The 17,992-nt window shown below is 25.0% G+C and overlaps 1 protein-coding gene across 2 annotated transcripts in view; it reads right to left on the reverse strand.

The window, feature by feature from the left end:
• The window catches only part of LOC135929093 (ornithine transcarbamylase, mitochondrial-like), a 107,349-nt gene that overhangs the window by 52,465 nt on the left and 36,892 nt on the right, over positions 1 to 17,992 (reverse strand). The gene's annotated exons all lie outside the window — the stretch shown is intronic.

Below are 17,992 nucleotides of genomic sequence, written 5' to 3' on the forward strand. Positions count from 1 at the left end.
GTTAATGACGATTTGTAACTTCTACAGTTTATCTTCCTCTTGTGTGGAATTGTCAAAGAGCGCTCCTGATAAATATCTCCATCTCAACCATCCTGATATATCATCTTATTCTTTTATCTGAATGTGCCATTGCTTTGTAGAGTGGAAACTAGATATTTACAGCCTAGTTGCAATTTATTTATATCAATTATATCTGTTTACCCGCCTATTACCATATATTATGTTTTTTTCATTGCTGACTTTCAGCCCGTGATTTACTATAATACAGAAAGAAAAAATTTCCAAAATTTTCGATTTTTTTAGATACTAAAATATATTTTAACAAATTTAGAAGACCAATAAAATGGGGAAAAAAAAATTTAAATTGACTAAAAAATTAAAATTTTATCAAACTTTCATTTAAAATGCTTACTAAAATATTTTTTTATTGCCATTCAAATGAAATGCTGTCAAAAAATAAAAAATATTGATAATTTTAATTAAAAAACTGATATGTGTTACTAATCTGCCCTGAGCATCATAAATTTCAAAACTTACCTTTTTTGCTTATTAAACACCTTTTCCCAAATTTGCTTTTAAATTTTACAGATAAGCAATCATAATATTTTCATTTTATTGTACGAACAATATTAAAGTTATAAATGTTATTTAAATAATATAATTCTGAAATATATTTGTTTTCCTGATGAGTAAAAATTGAATATAACTTCTGTTTCTCCCTTCCATAAATTACTTATAATTTTTATGGTATAACGCCCGTTTTTTGGAATTGAACGTTCCAACTCTAGTAAATTTTCCCCATATCAACTGCTAGTTTCATTGGCATTCATATTTTACGTTCTCTGTGTCCTAAGAAATATTTGAAATTCTTCTGAAATAAATCTTTAATAAAATCTTAATGTAACATGTTTACAATATATTCTAATCCATTTTCTTCACAAAGATTCTAGTTCTAGGATCTTTTTTGATAATTTCTAAAATTATTTTAGAGAAGTTAAATTTTTATTTAGGGGAATTTTTTTCCGTTTATATTTTTATAAGCTAAATAATAGATTTTTTTGCAGAGAAATATTTTCAAAGTATTATTTTATGCAGGAATTTATTTTTCTAGGAAGATTTTTTCCCGAGATTTTATTTCAGGCTGAATTTTTCCCGGGAATAATTCCGATGGAATTTTTTAACGGATAATTTCCCCAGATAATAATTATCCGGGGAATTATTTTCGCTTACCATAAAGGATTGCGAAAATCATGTTAGATGGAGTAAACTCCGAGTTGGTCTGCAACAGAGCATTCACGATTATGAAAGTAGAGTAAAGGAGCTAAGAGCCGAATAATGATAATTTTTTTGGGCTATTGAGAAGCATATGATGTGTCATTTATGCTTTGGATCACTGTAGTATGGTTCTTATACATGTTTTGTGTGATTCTTACATTTTTGGGGGCCTTATGCTGGGTAAAGCCTAAAATTTTCTTGGAATTAGATCAAAAATTTCCTCTACATCGAGAAAAACTATATAAAGATTCTTGTTTCTTTCCCTATGTTTTTCACTCATTTGTCTAATTGTATGAATTGCATCAGTCGTTGATCCAGTTATAAATCCTAACTTATTTCATCTATGTTTCACACATTCTTTTTTATCATTTTTTCGTAGTGCTTTACACAGTGATATAGTAGTTTCATGCCTCCAAATTTCGACTTATGAGGATCACTCATTTTTTAAAAAATAGGACAGATAGCTGCCTCCATCTCTGAGGGTTCTTTTCACTTTTCGGTATCTTATTGTAATGTATCGTCAGATTAGATTCTTTGAACAAATTTCCCAGCCCATTATTTAAATTGTCCGTCCAGAAAAATTTTTTGCTAATTTCTAAGCCGGTCCATAAAAATTTTACAAAAAGTAAGACCCAGATAGTTAATAAATTTTTAAACTGTATTTATTTTTTCAAAAGATACACTTGAATTAATTGTAATTTGATATGTGTATTGTGTATAAATAATGCCTGGGTGGCCGAATAAAATTTTACAAATCAGAGATTTGCGAGGATAGGCCCGAATTATTAATTGCCGAACCCGTTAAATATTTTGCCCGGATAACAGACCCGCAAGCGGGCTTTTTACATCTCTAATATAAATTAAATTATAAAATGCAAAATGTATTTTTTTAAATAATCATTGTAATCAGAATTAGAGAAAAAATCAAGATCTTATCCATTACATCCAATTTAAATAAAGCTGAAAATTTTTTTTTTAAAATAATGTCGATTTCGAAGATATAGGTTTCATTTCCATTAAACATCTTTTAAAGATATTATGATTTTTATAAGATATTTTTACCATAGTATCTGGAAGAGCCTCCACATTCTCTATGTCATTAAGTATCAATATTGTTAAATATGGATTTGGGTAATTCCATACCAAATCGATAACTTTTCGGCCCGACCTTTTTAATTTCGATAAAATTTTGTATACTGAGAGAATATCATTTGAAAGCATCGAATCCAAAATTTTAGCTTCCTAGTACTCATAGTTCCAGAGATATCAATGGTCAAAAACGCTAAAAATGACCTTTTTTCGAAAAATACGATTTTTTAAAATTGAGATAAGTTAAAAAATAATGATTTTAAGAATATAAGTTGTATGTCATTTTGTAACTCTATTAAAGGCCTTTTATTAAATATTAAAGATTTTTTTGAAATAATATTGTTGCGGTTTTTATTTACGTTATAAATTTTAAACATAAAATTCCAGGTGTTTCGCTTTCCAAATTTTTTTGAATTTAATATTTTCTTATTCTCTAACCTTATATCTATTCATAAAAAAATTTAAACTTGGGACAGCCATGGGTTTTTTAGTTATTACGATTTAAAAAATCAAAAAATAAATATTTTTCAAAAATAGATGGCGCTCCTTTATAAAATAACGTATTTTGTTATAATTATTATTTTTTTTCACTTTTTTTCACTTTTAAACATAAATAATAAGATTTTCCAGCATTACTATCAGGAAAAAATATTATATAGATCGTTTGATAGGCTTACTTATTATGAGAGATTTGCAAAGTTAGGCCCGGCCCGGGCGGGCTTTGGGCCTAATTCTATTTAAAATAATCAGGTTCGGGCCGGGCTAATATTTTGGAAAAAAATTCGGGCTGGGTCGGGTCGGACCTTGGAAACTTTTTTAAATATATATACATTTATCAATTTTATATTGAATTTTTTATGTAAAATAAAAATATTTGATTTTATTTATTGAAACTAAACGACATATAACATATGTCTTTTATTTTGAGTAATTATAAAAATTAATTCCTATATTTAAATAAATTCGGGCCGGGTCGGGCCGGGCTGGGTTTGAAAAATTAGGCTCGATGCATATCACTACTTATTATTATTGCTATATTGATAATTTGTAAAAATTAGTTTTTATAATAAATGATTAAATTACCTAAAAAGATAGTTAAGATTCCGATATCTCATACAAGAAAATTTATTATTTAATTGTTGAAAGATAAAGGCTAATTTTCATGTACCTGCCCTAATATTAATTAATTTTTATTTTACAAATATTTTGATATTAATTATTTTTCTTCTTAAAATTATTTATAATGTATAAATATAAATGCGTAAATCCTTTTAAAGAATCTAAACACTTTAATTATAAAAAGAACCTGCGCAAAGTCATGACGTGGATGACACAATATCCAAACATTGAGGCGGAACATTATATTTGTGATAAATGCCGTAAAAGGTTATCACAAAAAAATATCGAAAATAAAAATTCTGATAGTGAATATGTAAATAACAGCATCAACATCAATAGAAATAAATCAATATAACTTTAAATGAAATAGGAATATCTCCTATTAAGAAAATAAAACTAACCGAAAAAAATTATCCAAAAAAAAGGCAGCAAAAATAACAAAAGCGATTACAGATATAATAATTAACAATCCAGATTCGGATACGAAAGATAATAATGATATACTCAATAACATGAAATTAAAATATCCCAAAAATAAAAAATATCAATTGCTGACCATTCTGCCTCCTAATTGGAGCGCAAATAAAATAAAAACGACATTCAACGCTACATATCATATGGCATATAATTCCAAAATCATTTTAAAAGAAAAGGTCTTTCAACTCCAAATCGAAAGCCTGCAAAATATCTCAATCAAAAAACAGTTGATATTGTTTAAAAAAAATTTTTGCATTGATAAAGTTAGTAGGTATTACCAGGAAAAAAAGATTGCATATCTATCATTGAAAAGGGGGAACGAGTGAACGCTCAAAAAGGTTAGTTTTTAATAATTTGAAAGAATTATATAATCATTTTAAGGCGAGTAATTCAAACTTAACAATTGGATTTTCGAAATTTGCTAGCTTAAGACTAAAAAATTGTATATTAGCAGGGGCTAGTGGAACACATAGTGTATGCGTTTGTAGCATACATCAGAATATTAAACTTATGATTTTAAGTAGCAACATTGACTAAAAATGCTGAGAATGCATAACAACTTATAAAAATGTTATAGGCAGAATGATTTGCAATCCCCCGTTACCCACCTGTTATTTTATTGATTGCAACGAATGTCAATATATCCACGTGAAGATATTTGATTGAGGATCTGATAATCGATGAGATTAGAGGATATGTAACATGTGCATATGAAAACGATTGGTGGTTAAGATTTGTACAAGAAGTGAATGTAATTAGAGATGAAGTAAAAAATAATTTTTCTTCACCCTAAAGGACCAGCAAATTCTTTTGTTTATCCAGCTGCACAAAATATCCTTTTCATACCAAAAAATAATATTTTAACAATAGTTAGCCCATAAACGGCTACTGGGCGTACATATAATTTATCGCAAAACGAAATTTTCATAGCGTCAAAAAAACTAAATTTAATGAAAAACTGAAAATAGGTAATATCTTTCATGAATTTTAATTTATCTATTATATCTTTAAAATTTATAAAATAATTTTTAGAAAATTAAAATTTTTTACAAAAAAAAAGGTTATAACCGCAGTTAAATAATCTCATTTCATGATATTAAAGCTGGAAAATCTAATTATTTATGTTTAAAAGTGAAAAAAAATAATAATTATAACAAAACACGTTATTTTATAAAAGAGCGAAAAAAATATTTATTTTTTGATTTTTTAAATCGTAATAACTAAAAAACCCATGGCAGTCCCAAGTTTAAATTTTTTTATGAATAGATATAAAGTTAGAGAATAAGAAAATATAAATTCAAAAAAATTTGGAAAGCGAAACACCTGGAATTTTTAAGTTTAAAATTTATAACGTAAATAAAAACCGCAACAATGTTATTTCAAAAAAATTCTTAATATTTAATAAAAGGCCTTTTATAGAGTTACAAAATGACATATAACTTAAAATCATTATTTTTTAACTTATCTCAGTTTCAAAAAATCGTATTTTTCGAAAAAGGTCATTTTTGGCACTTTTGACCATAATATCTCTGGAACTATGAGTACTAGGAAGCTAAAATTTTGGATTCGATGCTTTCAAATGATATTCTCTCAGCATACAAAATTTTATCGAAATTAAAAAGGTCGGGCCGAAAAGTTATCGATTTGGTATGGAATTACCCATTTATATTTATAATTATTTTATTTATACTAGATGTTGTTTAGCATAAATTGCAATTTATTTCATTCATTTTGTATTTTATAAAATGATTATCTATTAACATATTAAAATCTAAAACAACTATATTATTTCATTCATATGAGACAAGATTAAGAATTTGATTGATTGTGTAATATTTTTTAGATAAATTAAATTAATAAATATTCTATTTGACAATTCCATCCTCACCTTAACATGGTGGCAGCGGAAATTATATTTTTAAAATCTTTTAATTTTTTGCTTCAATAAATAATTTAGATTATGACACTGGAATCGTACCAAATGGTGATAAAATGGATGAATCCTATGGGCAGGAGAATTGTCAAACTAAATATCAAACTAGAAGAATTAATCATGGGCAATGGCAAACTAATTAAAATTGGGTATATAAACTTACAAGAACCAATATGATAGTTGGACAATAGACTATGAATTCTATATAGTGAAACCAATGATGATTTACAAAATATTCTAAATCCAAGTAAGAAAAAAAGTTATTATAAAATTCCAATCCAAGAGTCGTAACCTATAGTATAAAATGACTTAATAAAATAACTTAAATATAAGTCAGTCATAATGAACATATATGATTACATAGATAACCTTAAAAAAATATTAACTTAATAATGAATTAACAGTTAAATTTCTTAATGAACTACCTATTGATATTTTCCGTATTTTTGATTTCTGGAATTATGACCAAATGTGAGTCTGAATTGCCTAAAGATGAATTCTTAGGTATAATTAAAAAATATTATGAAGATAGGCCATTTTAATTTAATTCCAGGATTATAATATAAATCATATTGACAAAATTCGTTCTAAAAAAAATTATAATACTAGTGATTAGGTTATTATAATAATAATAGAAATCATAATTATAACAAAAGAAATTATAATGATTATTAACCTAATTAGTATTTTAAAAACACTTTGGGCAAAACTTTGTTAAAAGATATGATAATTGTAATAGAAATTGTAATATTAATAATTTTAGATATTATGAAAATAGTAATTGTAGAGACAATAACAATTATAACACTAACAACTTTAGAGGTCATAACTATAAATTCCATGATAAGGAAGATATTCGTAGTGATGAACACATTCGTAATAAAAATTATGATAATAAAAATTTCTACTCTAAAAATAAAACTATAATTTTAAGTCTATATCAAAATGTAATTGAAACATATAAATTAAAAGATATAAATCATATGATTTAATTTAAAGAAATATTTATAATAAAAGAAGTTAATGATACAAATATTAAAGAAAATTATAAAATTAAAAAAACTCTTATAAGTAATACTAAATGCGATAAAAAAAATTTGAAACTTAAAATTTTGAAGACAATTAAAAGTATCACAAAGAGAAGTCATATAAAAACTGAACGTCTTCATTTTAGAAAATACATAAAGGTGTGATGAGGAGATCTTTTTCTAAATATTTGAGGCTTAAGAAATTATTTTTTACTAAAAGCAATCTCATGAAGAATTATTATTTTAAAATACTTTTTAAATTAAAAAATAAGAACACAAGGTTTAAATCTTTAAAGAGAGAGAAAGATGTACAGACGTACATATCATTTTTCATTAAAAATACATATAATATAAAATTTATATATAATTTTTTATTAAAAATACATATAATATAAAACTTATATATCATCTTTTATTAAAAAATACATAAAATAAAAATAAAAAAAATTCTTTTAAAAAAAACGCGTAATCAAGAATAAATATAAATGATATTATAAAAAGAACGCGGAATTAAAAAAATTGATATAAAATGACACATTATGATATCTATTTATAAAACGCGAAATTGAGAAAAACCTAAAACGCTATTATTTAAAACGCAATTTATATAATATAAAAAAAATAAAACGCGACGCGACCAATTATTTATTTATTTCAATTATTCAATATTTGATAAATTTATTCTGCTTCTATTATTCTTAATCAAATTCAATATTCGTTAAATTAATTATATCTCGATTACTCGACGATTCTTATTCTATTCCGACGTTATTCAATAATTCCTACATTCTGCTTCGCATATATATTTAATAACATACAATGATAATAATTAAAAGAAGTATGACAAATCAATGTCAAACGAAATGAACAACAAAACCGTTTTGCAAAGATTGAACAACAAGCGCGCAAGATCATAGACTTAGAACTTTTTTTTTGCCCAAGGAGAACCTAGGCTTCCTTTAGAGGGTGGAATGTTAAATATGGATTTATATTTATAATTATTTTATTTATACTAGATGTTGTTTAGCATAATTGCAATTTCATTCATTCGTTGTATTTTATAAAATGATTATCTATTAACATATAAACATTTAAAACAATTATATTATTTCATTCACATGACACATGATTAAGAATTTGATTGATTGTAAAAACATGTAATTTATAGTTGTGTAGTAATATTTTTTAGATAAATTAAATTAATAAATATTCTATTTGACAATTCCCTGCTCACCTTAACAAATATCTTCCAATATCAATAATAAAAAAAAGCATAAATTATTTGAAATTGTTTTATATATTTTCTTTATAATATTAAATAATATATAATAATAATTCTGTCAAGCGCGTAGCCAAAAATTTTCTAAGGGAAAGGTGGGTGTGGGGAAGGGTTAATCATCGTATAAAATTTATTATAACCAATCATATTTTAAAAAATGACAATTTCGAACACAAATAATAAAATTGATTATAACTAATCATTTTTTAAAAAATGACAATTTTGAACACAAATAATAAAATATTAGAAAATATATAATAGGGAATATAATATTGTTAAAAATTATTACTAGATCTGAAAAGTTAATTAAATATCGTTCAGAAATGATCGACATTTAATGATTGATAAATCGTTCATTGATTTGAGTCAAAAATGAATCCAAAAGGAAAGTAACAACAGTTATTTTATAATAATCTTCTTAAATCAAGGTTAATATTGAAACTATTTGCTTGTCAGGTGCAAGTTTGCGAATCACAAAATAATACAATTTCGCCTTAAGAATCACAAAAATCTCGTGAAATTATTTGTCGATATATCTCTTAGTTTTCGAAGTTGTAATATGATAATATTCACGATTCTCATAACCTGAGCCAAATCCAGATCATTTTTTGAAAAAGATTGCATAAAATTATTGTGTAATTAAATAATTTATTAAAACATTCCAATGTAATAAAAATCGGCTGTCGTATTGAATCTAATAATTATATTAGTTCAGGCGAATTATCTAGTTCAAACCATTTTGATTTTCTCTAAGAGCCCTCAGAATAGACTCTTTAGATCAAAATTCTGTAACAGCTTGATGTCGCAGATACCATCTTGTTGGTAATGGCTTTTGCAGTTAATTCTTTTAGAACAAGGAGTCTCCAAAATAATTGTCTAATCATAGTTATTAGATAGAATTTTGGTTGATAAAATTTTGGTTGATAAAATTTTCTAATCATTGTTTAAGGTTTAAAAAAATGTAAGAAAATAAACTTTAAATTTTCGGGGGATAAAATGTTAGCATACTAGGAATAAATATTTAAATTAATTTTACCTTTTTTGTTAAAACTTTAAAGATAATATAACCTATTTGAAATAGAATACTTTGCAATTTTAAATTTATGAGAAATTTTTATATTTTTTCAAAATTTTTGCTATGGGGAGGAGGATTTCTTGTATACTGTGATAAAATTTTTAAAATATAATGACCGCAAATCTATTATTCACATAATTATCAGATTTTTAGAAAATGTTTAATAAAATCGCTTTTAAGTAAAAAAAATTGTAATTGGTAATTAATATTTAAAAATCTATCCCCAAAGTATTCGTCAAGTCAAGATACTTGTATTTAAATATATTTTTCGTAAATTTTTTATTTTGTGTCAACCTTGTATAATTTGAGCACCGCGTTGAGACCATGATTTTTGCTTAATTTATATAGTTGCCCATCAAAACTTTAAAAAAAACATTTTAGTCTGTTATATTCTTAGTTTAGCATATATTCAACCCTTTTTAAATAATTTTTTTATTATTCATCAAAATCATAATTATATAACCCTACCCCCTCAATCTAAAATTTTTACAAGAGTTTGTATATCTTATAACTAAGAAAAAAATAAAATTTTAGCCTCCAACTCTAAATAGCTGCTGAGATACGGGCCTCTAAATGTCAAAATAATGGGGCATTTTGGAGAAAATTCTCCCTTTAATTTTAAATATCTTTGGATATAATTGAGCTAGAAGTGTAATTTAAATTTCTTTATTTAGCCTAATAATAGACCTTTAAAGATGTTAATTATTTTTAAAAAAATTTAAATGTCAAAAACCGGAAATGGTAATAGAATCAAATTAATTTTTTTTCTCTCAAATTTTTTTTGTGTATAGATATAGAATTAATAAATAAATAAGCAAATTTTCAAGTTAGGCCGAGTTTAGGTTTAGGAGATATGACATTTTAATCTAGTCTATTGTAAATATTCTAAATAAATATTTGATATTAATCAAAAATTGTATTATAAGTCAAAAGATCATATATTTTATGTATAATATTTAAAAGTATAATTATTTATAATCCAGGGGGGAAATGGGGGGGGGGGACTTTGGTTATATAAAATAGCTAAAAAATATATAAATAAATTTGTGGTTATAATTTGTTGAAGACAAAATTTAATTTTTATATATTGTAAATTCATTAATTTTCACAATATGAAAATATACTTTAATTTAATTTTCCCTAAGTGACATAAAAGAATGAAACTTCTGATTCAGGGATGAGCTTGATCTTATATTTTCATATTCATCTTTTACATGTGTGTAATTAATTTCAGTAATATTTGATTTATAAAAATTAAATGAACCTAATGTGTTTTATATTTGATTCTCATATGAACGCTGAAGATATCTCTTTCTATTAACCCTTTGGTAAAAAAATGTCATTCCGTTTTGATTCCAACTTCAGGTTCACAATAGCTTAGATTAAATTTTATTCATATATTTATTACTTACTACACCAGTAATAAAAAAAAAATTTCATTTTAAGAAAACCAATCATTATAGTTTAGAAAAAAAAATTGGTTTTAAACCTGCAAATTTATTAAAGCTTACTTTTTATCAATAAATTTTTTAAAATTAGAATATAATTCCTTAGGTTAGCATAAAATAAGTATTTTCTTTGATTGGCTTTCTCTTTTAACCTTTATTGATATAAAAAGTATTTAATCAGGCATCATATGGACATTTTTAATCGGAATTATGAAATTTTCGAATTATCTAAAAATAGTCTAACAGCCTTTATAATATTTGGATTGGATAAAACACCCTTTTCCTTGACCAATATTTTTGCTATCCTTGCCTTGGATACAGAGAATTTGGTAAAACAGTCAATATCTTAAATTTTTCATTTTGTAAATGTGTTGTATCAAATTTCATTCATCGTTAATATTAAAATAATCTTCTTAAAAAATTTTGAATAATTATTTTATGTCAGATAATGCAAATTTTATCTATAATGATTTATTCTGTTAATCATCCAAGGAAGTACATTTCTTAGGTCTTCACAAAGTATAAGTTTATTCAAATTATGCGAATTTTAGGAATGAAATAATTATATTACATATGATAGTCCCCTCCCCCATCTTATTTTATCTTTTCGTTAAATCAAAGACCTGTTGACAAGGTACTAAGAGTGGATACACGGGCCGTGCAGTATTTTAATTTTTTAAATATACCCGGGCCAGGCTTAAAATTATTCTTTAGACCCAGACCGGGCTGGACCAAAAAAAATTTTTTAAATACCAGGGCTGGTGTAGTATTATAAAATCTATATCGTATTGATAATTTATGACCTAACCTCAACTTTTACGAATAAAATCTAAAATTAATAAATGAAATTAGTACATTTAAATTTAATAAATTTATATCAAGCAATAACAGATATATATCAAACAATAAAAGAATACTTAGCAATAGGGAATTATCCTTTACTGCCTAGATTGGTACATTTAAATTTATAATTATAAATTTATATCAAGCAATAACAGATAAACATCAAAAGAATAGTTAGTAACAGGAAAATATCCTTTACTGTTTAAATTGGTACATTTAAATTAATATCAAGCAATAACAGATAAATATCATGCAATGTAAGAATACTTAGTAACAGGAAAATATTCTTTACTGCTTAAATTGGTACATTTAAATTTATAATTATAAATTTATATCAAGCAATAAGAGATAAATATCAAACAATAAAAGAATACTTAGTAACATGAAAATATGATTTACTGCTTAAATTGGTACATTTCAATTTATAAATTTATATCAAGCAATAACAGATAAATATCAAACAATAAAAGATACTTAGTAACAGGAAAATATAAATTGGTACGTTTAAAAATATAAATTTATACCAAGCAATCAGATAAACATCAAACAATAGAAGAATACTTAGTAACAGGAAAATATCCTTTACTGCCTAAAATTTAAATAATATTTAATATAGGCATCTTCATATCATTATAATTGTATCATAATGTAATATACTTTAGTGTTGTTAAAAAGTCGAGTTCTTACGACTTGCGACTCGAGTCGTAAAAAACGGCTCCGACTCAAGCCGATCAAGGAGCCGAATGAGCCGACTCACTTAGTCGGCTCGTTTAGTCTGCTCAATTTTTTTGTTTTTTTTATAAAATCTGGTAAATTGCTAAATTTTGGGGAAATGATTAATGTGAACAAAATTATAATAAGAATATGTTGTTTTAGTTTTTCGTATTTTTTGGCATAAATGGGTTAAAATAAGTATTGCTAAGGCTAACATGTTTAAATGAAATTTTAGTGAAAATGTACCCTTGATAAGTGACAATTGTCATAATCGTTGTTTTTAAAGTTTTTCGAATTTTTTTGATGTAAATGGGCTAAAATAAGCATTGCTAACATGTTTAAATGAAATTTTAGTGAAAATGTACCCTTGATAAGTGACAATTGTCATAATCGTTGTTTTTAAAGTTTTTCGAATTTTTTTGATGTAAATGGGCTAAAATAAGCATTGCTAACATGTTTAAATGAAATTTTAGTGAAAATGTACCCTTGATAAGTGACATTTGTCATAATCGTTGTTTTTAAAGTTTTTCGAATTTTTTTGATGTAAATGGGCTAAAATAAGCATTGCTAACATGTTTAAATGAAATCTTAGTGAAAATGTACCCTTGATAAGACAATTGTCATAATCGTTGTTTTTAAAGTTTTTCGAATTTTTTTGATGTAAATGGGCTAAAATAAGCATTGCTAACATGTTTGAATGAAATTTTAGTGAAAATGTACCCTTGATAAGTGACAATTGTCATAATCGTTGTTTTTAAAGTTTTTCGTATTTTTTTGATGTAAATGGGCTAAAATAAGCATTGCTAACATGTTTAAATAAAATTTTAGTGAAGATGTACCCTAGATACAGGGTTTCCCATTCAAAATAAGAAAATCTTAATATTTTTTTAATTTTTCTTTAACTTTTATTTATTTTAGTTATTCCTTTTTAATTTATTTCTAAATTTTTGCGATTTCATAACGTTTTTTTTCTTACTGTATCTTTTCTCAATTTATTTCTAACCTTTTGTGATTTTCTTTACTTTTATTTTTCATACTATATCTTCTCTCAATTTATTTTTCTTCAATTTATAAATTTAGGTCCATTTTTTTAACAATTTACGTTTTTTTTCATCATACATACAGATATAATATTCTTTTTATGATTTATACATTTTAATATTTTGCATATATTTTAACCTTTTCAATCTGGTCATTTTTAATCTTTATTTTTTTGAGCATTTATCTATTTTTTCTTCTCATTTTTGATAATTATTTTTTGAAATTATATTTAATGTTTTTGGCAGACAATATAACAATTGCTAAATTATAAATTAATCGTTTGGTTTACCTTAACTGTAATACCAAACGATATTTAAATTAATAAAATATAATCATTTTTAAATTCTTATTTTCAAAACACATTAGAAAATTTTTATTATATAAAACATTAGGGAAGACAGACTAAATAAAAATTTTTTTAAGTATATTTCCATGGATTTTAATTCGAGTTATTTATATTCAGTTGTACAATCATCACAGTCCCAACAAGAAATTACAGGGATAGAGGTAAACTATATGTATATTTAATATTGAAGATGAGTTTTTTTACATAATTTTGCTAAAATTTATCAATATGATTTTTTTAATTTGATAATTATAATAATTTAGATTTCGAAGTTAATTTGAATCTGCTTATTATTTTATTTAATCAACTAGCAATCCTGCTGCTCTTATTTATATTTAATTGAGGTATTTTAACAATAGAATTAATACCTAATATGCTAATTGGCTCAGCATCCGATTAGTGAATTTTTTTATTCCATCTCTCATAATTTTAGAGGAATATAAATAAATATTTCTTTAAATTTTATTATTAATCTTTTAAAAATTGAAGATGAGCCTATTCTTATTTGAAACTATACATTTTTCAAACCACGCCAGGCACGAATTATTTTTTAAAAAAATTATTTATTTTATATAGACCCATACTGACACTGAGTTTAGATGTAGTTCAATGTTGGAAATGGATAGGGAAAATTTTATAAATATTTCTGATAATTCTAATATTAAAAATTATTTTCTCTATACTCCCCAAAAAACGCATAGGAAATGTTCCTTATGCCAAAAGATGTATAGAGTGAGTACAGCGACAAGTATATTTTTTTAAATAATCATTCATAATTTTTACCTATATTTTATGTGTATTAATTCAATAAAAGTACCAAATTAAAATCAGTTGTTTAATAACCCCTTAAAAATATAACGCGATATCTATCATAATGCGCTATTAGCTATTATTTTTTTTATAAGCAGCTTTGGCTAATTTTAGGTTACTTTTTATAAAAAAAAATTAGAGATAAATTTGTTTTATTTTTTACTTATAATGAAATTGCATAATTTAATATATGTAAAAGTAGGATTTTCTATTATATCAATATCCTTTATTTTAAAATAAATTATCAGTGGTAGTATTTTTTATGCTAATACCTAACACTACCAAAATGATAACCCGTTACTTTAACAACTGATTAAAATAACTAATTTTAATTTAAAAGGCTTTTCCACATTATCTACACCTTCATTAGATGAATCTACTTCTAATATAATATCTAGACCTGTGCGCCGATGTCGCAATCTACCGCGGCGATTTATAATTTTTTCATCGGGGTTCTGCGGCGTGCAGATTATGCCACCGCCTACTAAATTGTCGGCGACGGTGGCACGAAATTTATTTAAAAAGTTTTTTTAATGAATTTAATTTATAAAACAATGAATTACATTTTTTTATAATTTATTTGGGCGCTCTTTTTTAACATATTGTTTATATGGTTTAATTCATTTTTTCAACTATTTCCTGTCTCACACCAATTTACATTTATGTAATTTCTATTCTGACGAGAAATAATTATCTTATATTTCTTGGACAATTAATTTTTTAATAATCATTTTATTTAAATTTTAAAACTTTAGAAAATCAGTTATTCCTTCATTGTTTATAGAATCAAATGATATTAAATCTTTACGGCAAAAACATTATCGACCAGGGATGCGAACCCGGCAAAATTTTTGCCCGGTTCCAATTCTTGTTTTCGCCCCATTAGATTTCAAATTTATTTTATAAATTAAATAGATATTTAAAAAACATAAAATTAGAGCTTGAATAAAATTGACGGCTGTTCCTGCGTAAATAAAATTAACGGCCGGGTACAGGTCTAATTAAATCAGAATAGATTTATCTACCATCTTTATCTTTAATATTTGGAAAATTTCATTTTTTTCTCCCCATTCAGATTTTATATTTATCTTTAATTACTTATATAATATTTTTAGCAAATTTACGAAGGCATATGAAGTCTATGCATCCTGAAGCTTTATCCACCAATTTTATTGCAATTCCTGATTCGTTGTTCGGAGCCAGAAAACTATCTGATACCGAAAATCTTTATATGAATAAATTAATATTAAGATGCCTTATAAGGAATAACATATCTTTCAATATTTTGGAGAGCGAAACCTTTAAGGATATTATATGCAAATAAAAATATAAAGATAGTTTGTCGCCAAACTGCAAAAAGGTATTTATTGAATATATTCTTAAGTACCAAAGATGGCATAATTAAAATTTTAAGTAATGTCACGGGATTAGTTTCTCTAACCACGGATATATGGTCACAAAATTCCATATCATATTGTGCGATTACCGTACATTTTATTGACGAATTCTGGATATTAAAAAATTTTTTGCTAGATATTCTATAGTTTCCCTACCCTCACAAAGGTGAAGATATTTGTGAGCTAATTATAGAATCTATTGAGAACTTTAAAATAGAAAAAAAAATTTTAGCCATCACACATGTCAATGGCTCCAATATAATAGTCGCCCTAGATTTAATAAATAAAAATTTTCAATCAAAATATAAAAAGGGCATTAATAGTCATAGATGCCTTGCGCATGTTATAAACATTATTGTGAAGGAAGGTATAGATTTCTTTTCGAAAGAGCTAGGTATGGTAGAAAAATTTGTAAAAAAATTACATAAAAGTCCGAAATGGATGCAAGAATTTACAAAAATTAGTGGTACACGAATACCAATGGATGTGGTAACTAGATGGAATAGCAAATTCATAATGTTATCTAGTATTAATAAAGTATTATAATAATATTTAATTTTCGATAATATTTTATTTTATTTAGCACATCCAGGCTATCAAGGATTTGGGGAAGAAAATTTTTGGAGAAGAAAATTTTAATATAACTATTGATGATTGTGAATTTTTGAAGCATCTCGAAATATTTTTATATCCATTTTATAAAATTACATGCGAAATATGTACAGAAAAGTCCCCTACAATTGGAATGGCCATTCTATATATAGATAAAATTTATAGAACGTTAGATAGGCATGAGGCTTATCATCAAATTGAGGCTATTAAAAGGGCCTCGATGAAGATGCTAGATAAATGCAATATATATATATCGCATATGACGACATTTGAAAACTACGTAGGTAGTTTTCTTGATCCAAGTATCAAAACAAATTTTCTACCGAGTTTTATTAATACAATTGGATACTATGAAAGATTGAAGATTTTGTTTAGTACGTATCAAGCACCTACTTCTCACCAATACCATTTCGAGGAGACCGAATCAAATTTGATGTCGGTAAATATTTTGAATGAGTTGAGAAGGTAAATATAGAAATTAATCCTAATTAATTATATATAATCATTCATATTTTAATTTAGAGATGCCTATATTGTGCCTGATTCTGCTTTAGAAGAGATTGAGGATTATTTGTCGGATCCAGTGGCAAAGACAACAGTGGATGTTCTTAGCTGGTGGTCTGGAAATGCCAAGAGATTTCCAAAATTATCGAATATGGCTAGAGATTATTTAGGGCAACAAACAACATCTGTTGCCAGCGAAAGAGTATTTTCTAGAGCTGCCGATACCTTGACGAACAAACGAAATAGAATGTCCTCTTCAACTCTTAAACAATGCCTGTCGCTAAATTCATGGGACATAAATATATTAAATTTAAAGGAAGGCCTTTGGAAATAATTTTTCAGCATATATTATTTATACATTATTATAATTTAAAGTATATGTTATATTATAAATAAAGATTATAGTAAAAAAAATGCATCCTTATTTTTTTTTAATTTATAAATTAGTTTTATCAAAGTTAGGTATAAAACATATGTTTTAACTAAATGGTCTTTAATAAACAAAATTATATATACAGGGATTTTGTAATGAACTAAACTAGCAAAAATAATTATCAAAAATGAGAAGAAAAAATAGATAAATGCTCAAAAAAATAAAGATTAAAAAAGACCAGATTGAAAAGGTTAAAATATATGCAAAAGATTAAAATGTATAAATCATAAAAAGAATATTATATCTGTATGTATGATGAAAAAAAACGTAAATTGTTAAAAAAATGGACCTAAATTTATAAATTGAAGAAAAATAAATTGAGAGAAGATATAGTATGAAAAATAAAAGTAAAGAAAATCACAAAAGGTTAGAAATAAATTGAGAAAAGATACAGTAAGAAAAAAAACGTTATGAAATCGCAAAAATTTAGAAATAAATTAAAAAGGAATAACTAAAATAAATAAAAGTTAAAGAAAAATTAAAAAAATATTAAGATTTTCTTATTTTGAATGGGAAACCCTGTATCTAGGGTACATCTTCACTAAAATTTTATTTAAACATGTTAGCAA

The sequence above is a fragment of the Gordionus sp. m RMFG-2023 genome, chromosome 4 (assembly GCF_954871325.1).
Source record: "Gordionus sp. m RMFG-2023 chromosome 4, tfGorSpeb1-WG-v2, whole genome shotgun sequence".
NCBI classification, from domain to species: Eukaryota; Metazoa; Nematomorpha; class Gordioida; order Chordodea; family Parachordodidae; genus Gordionus; species Gordionus sp. m RMFG-2023.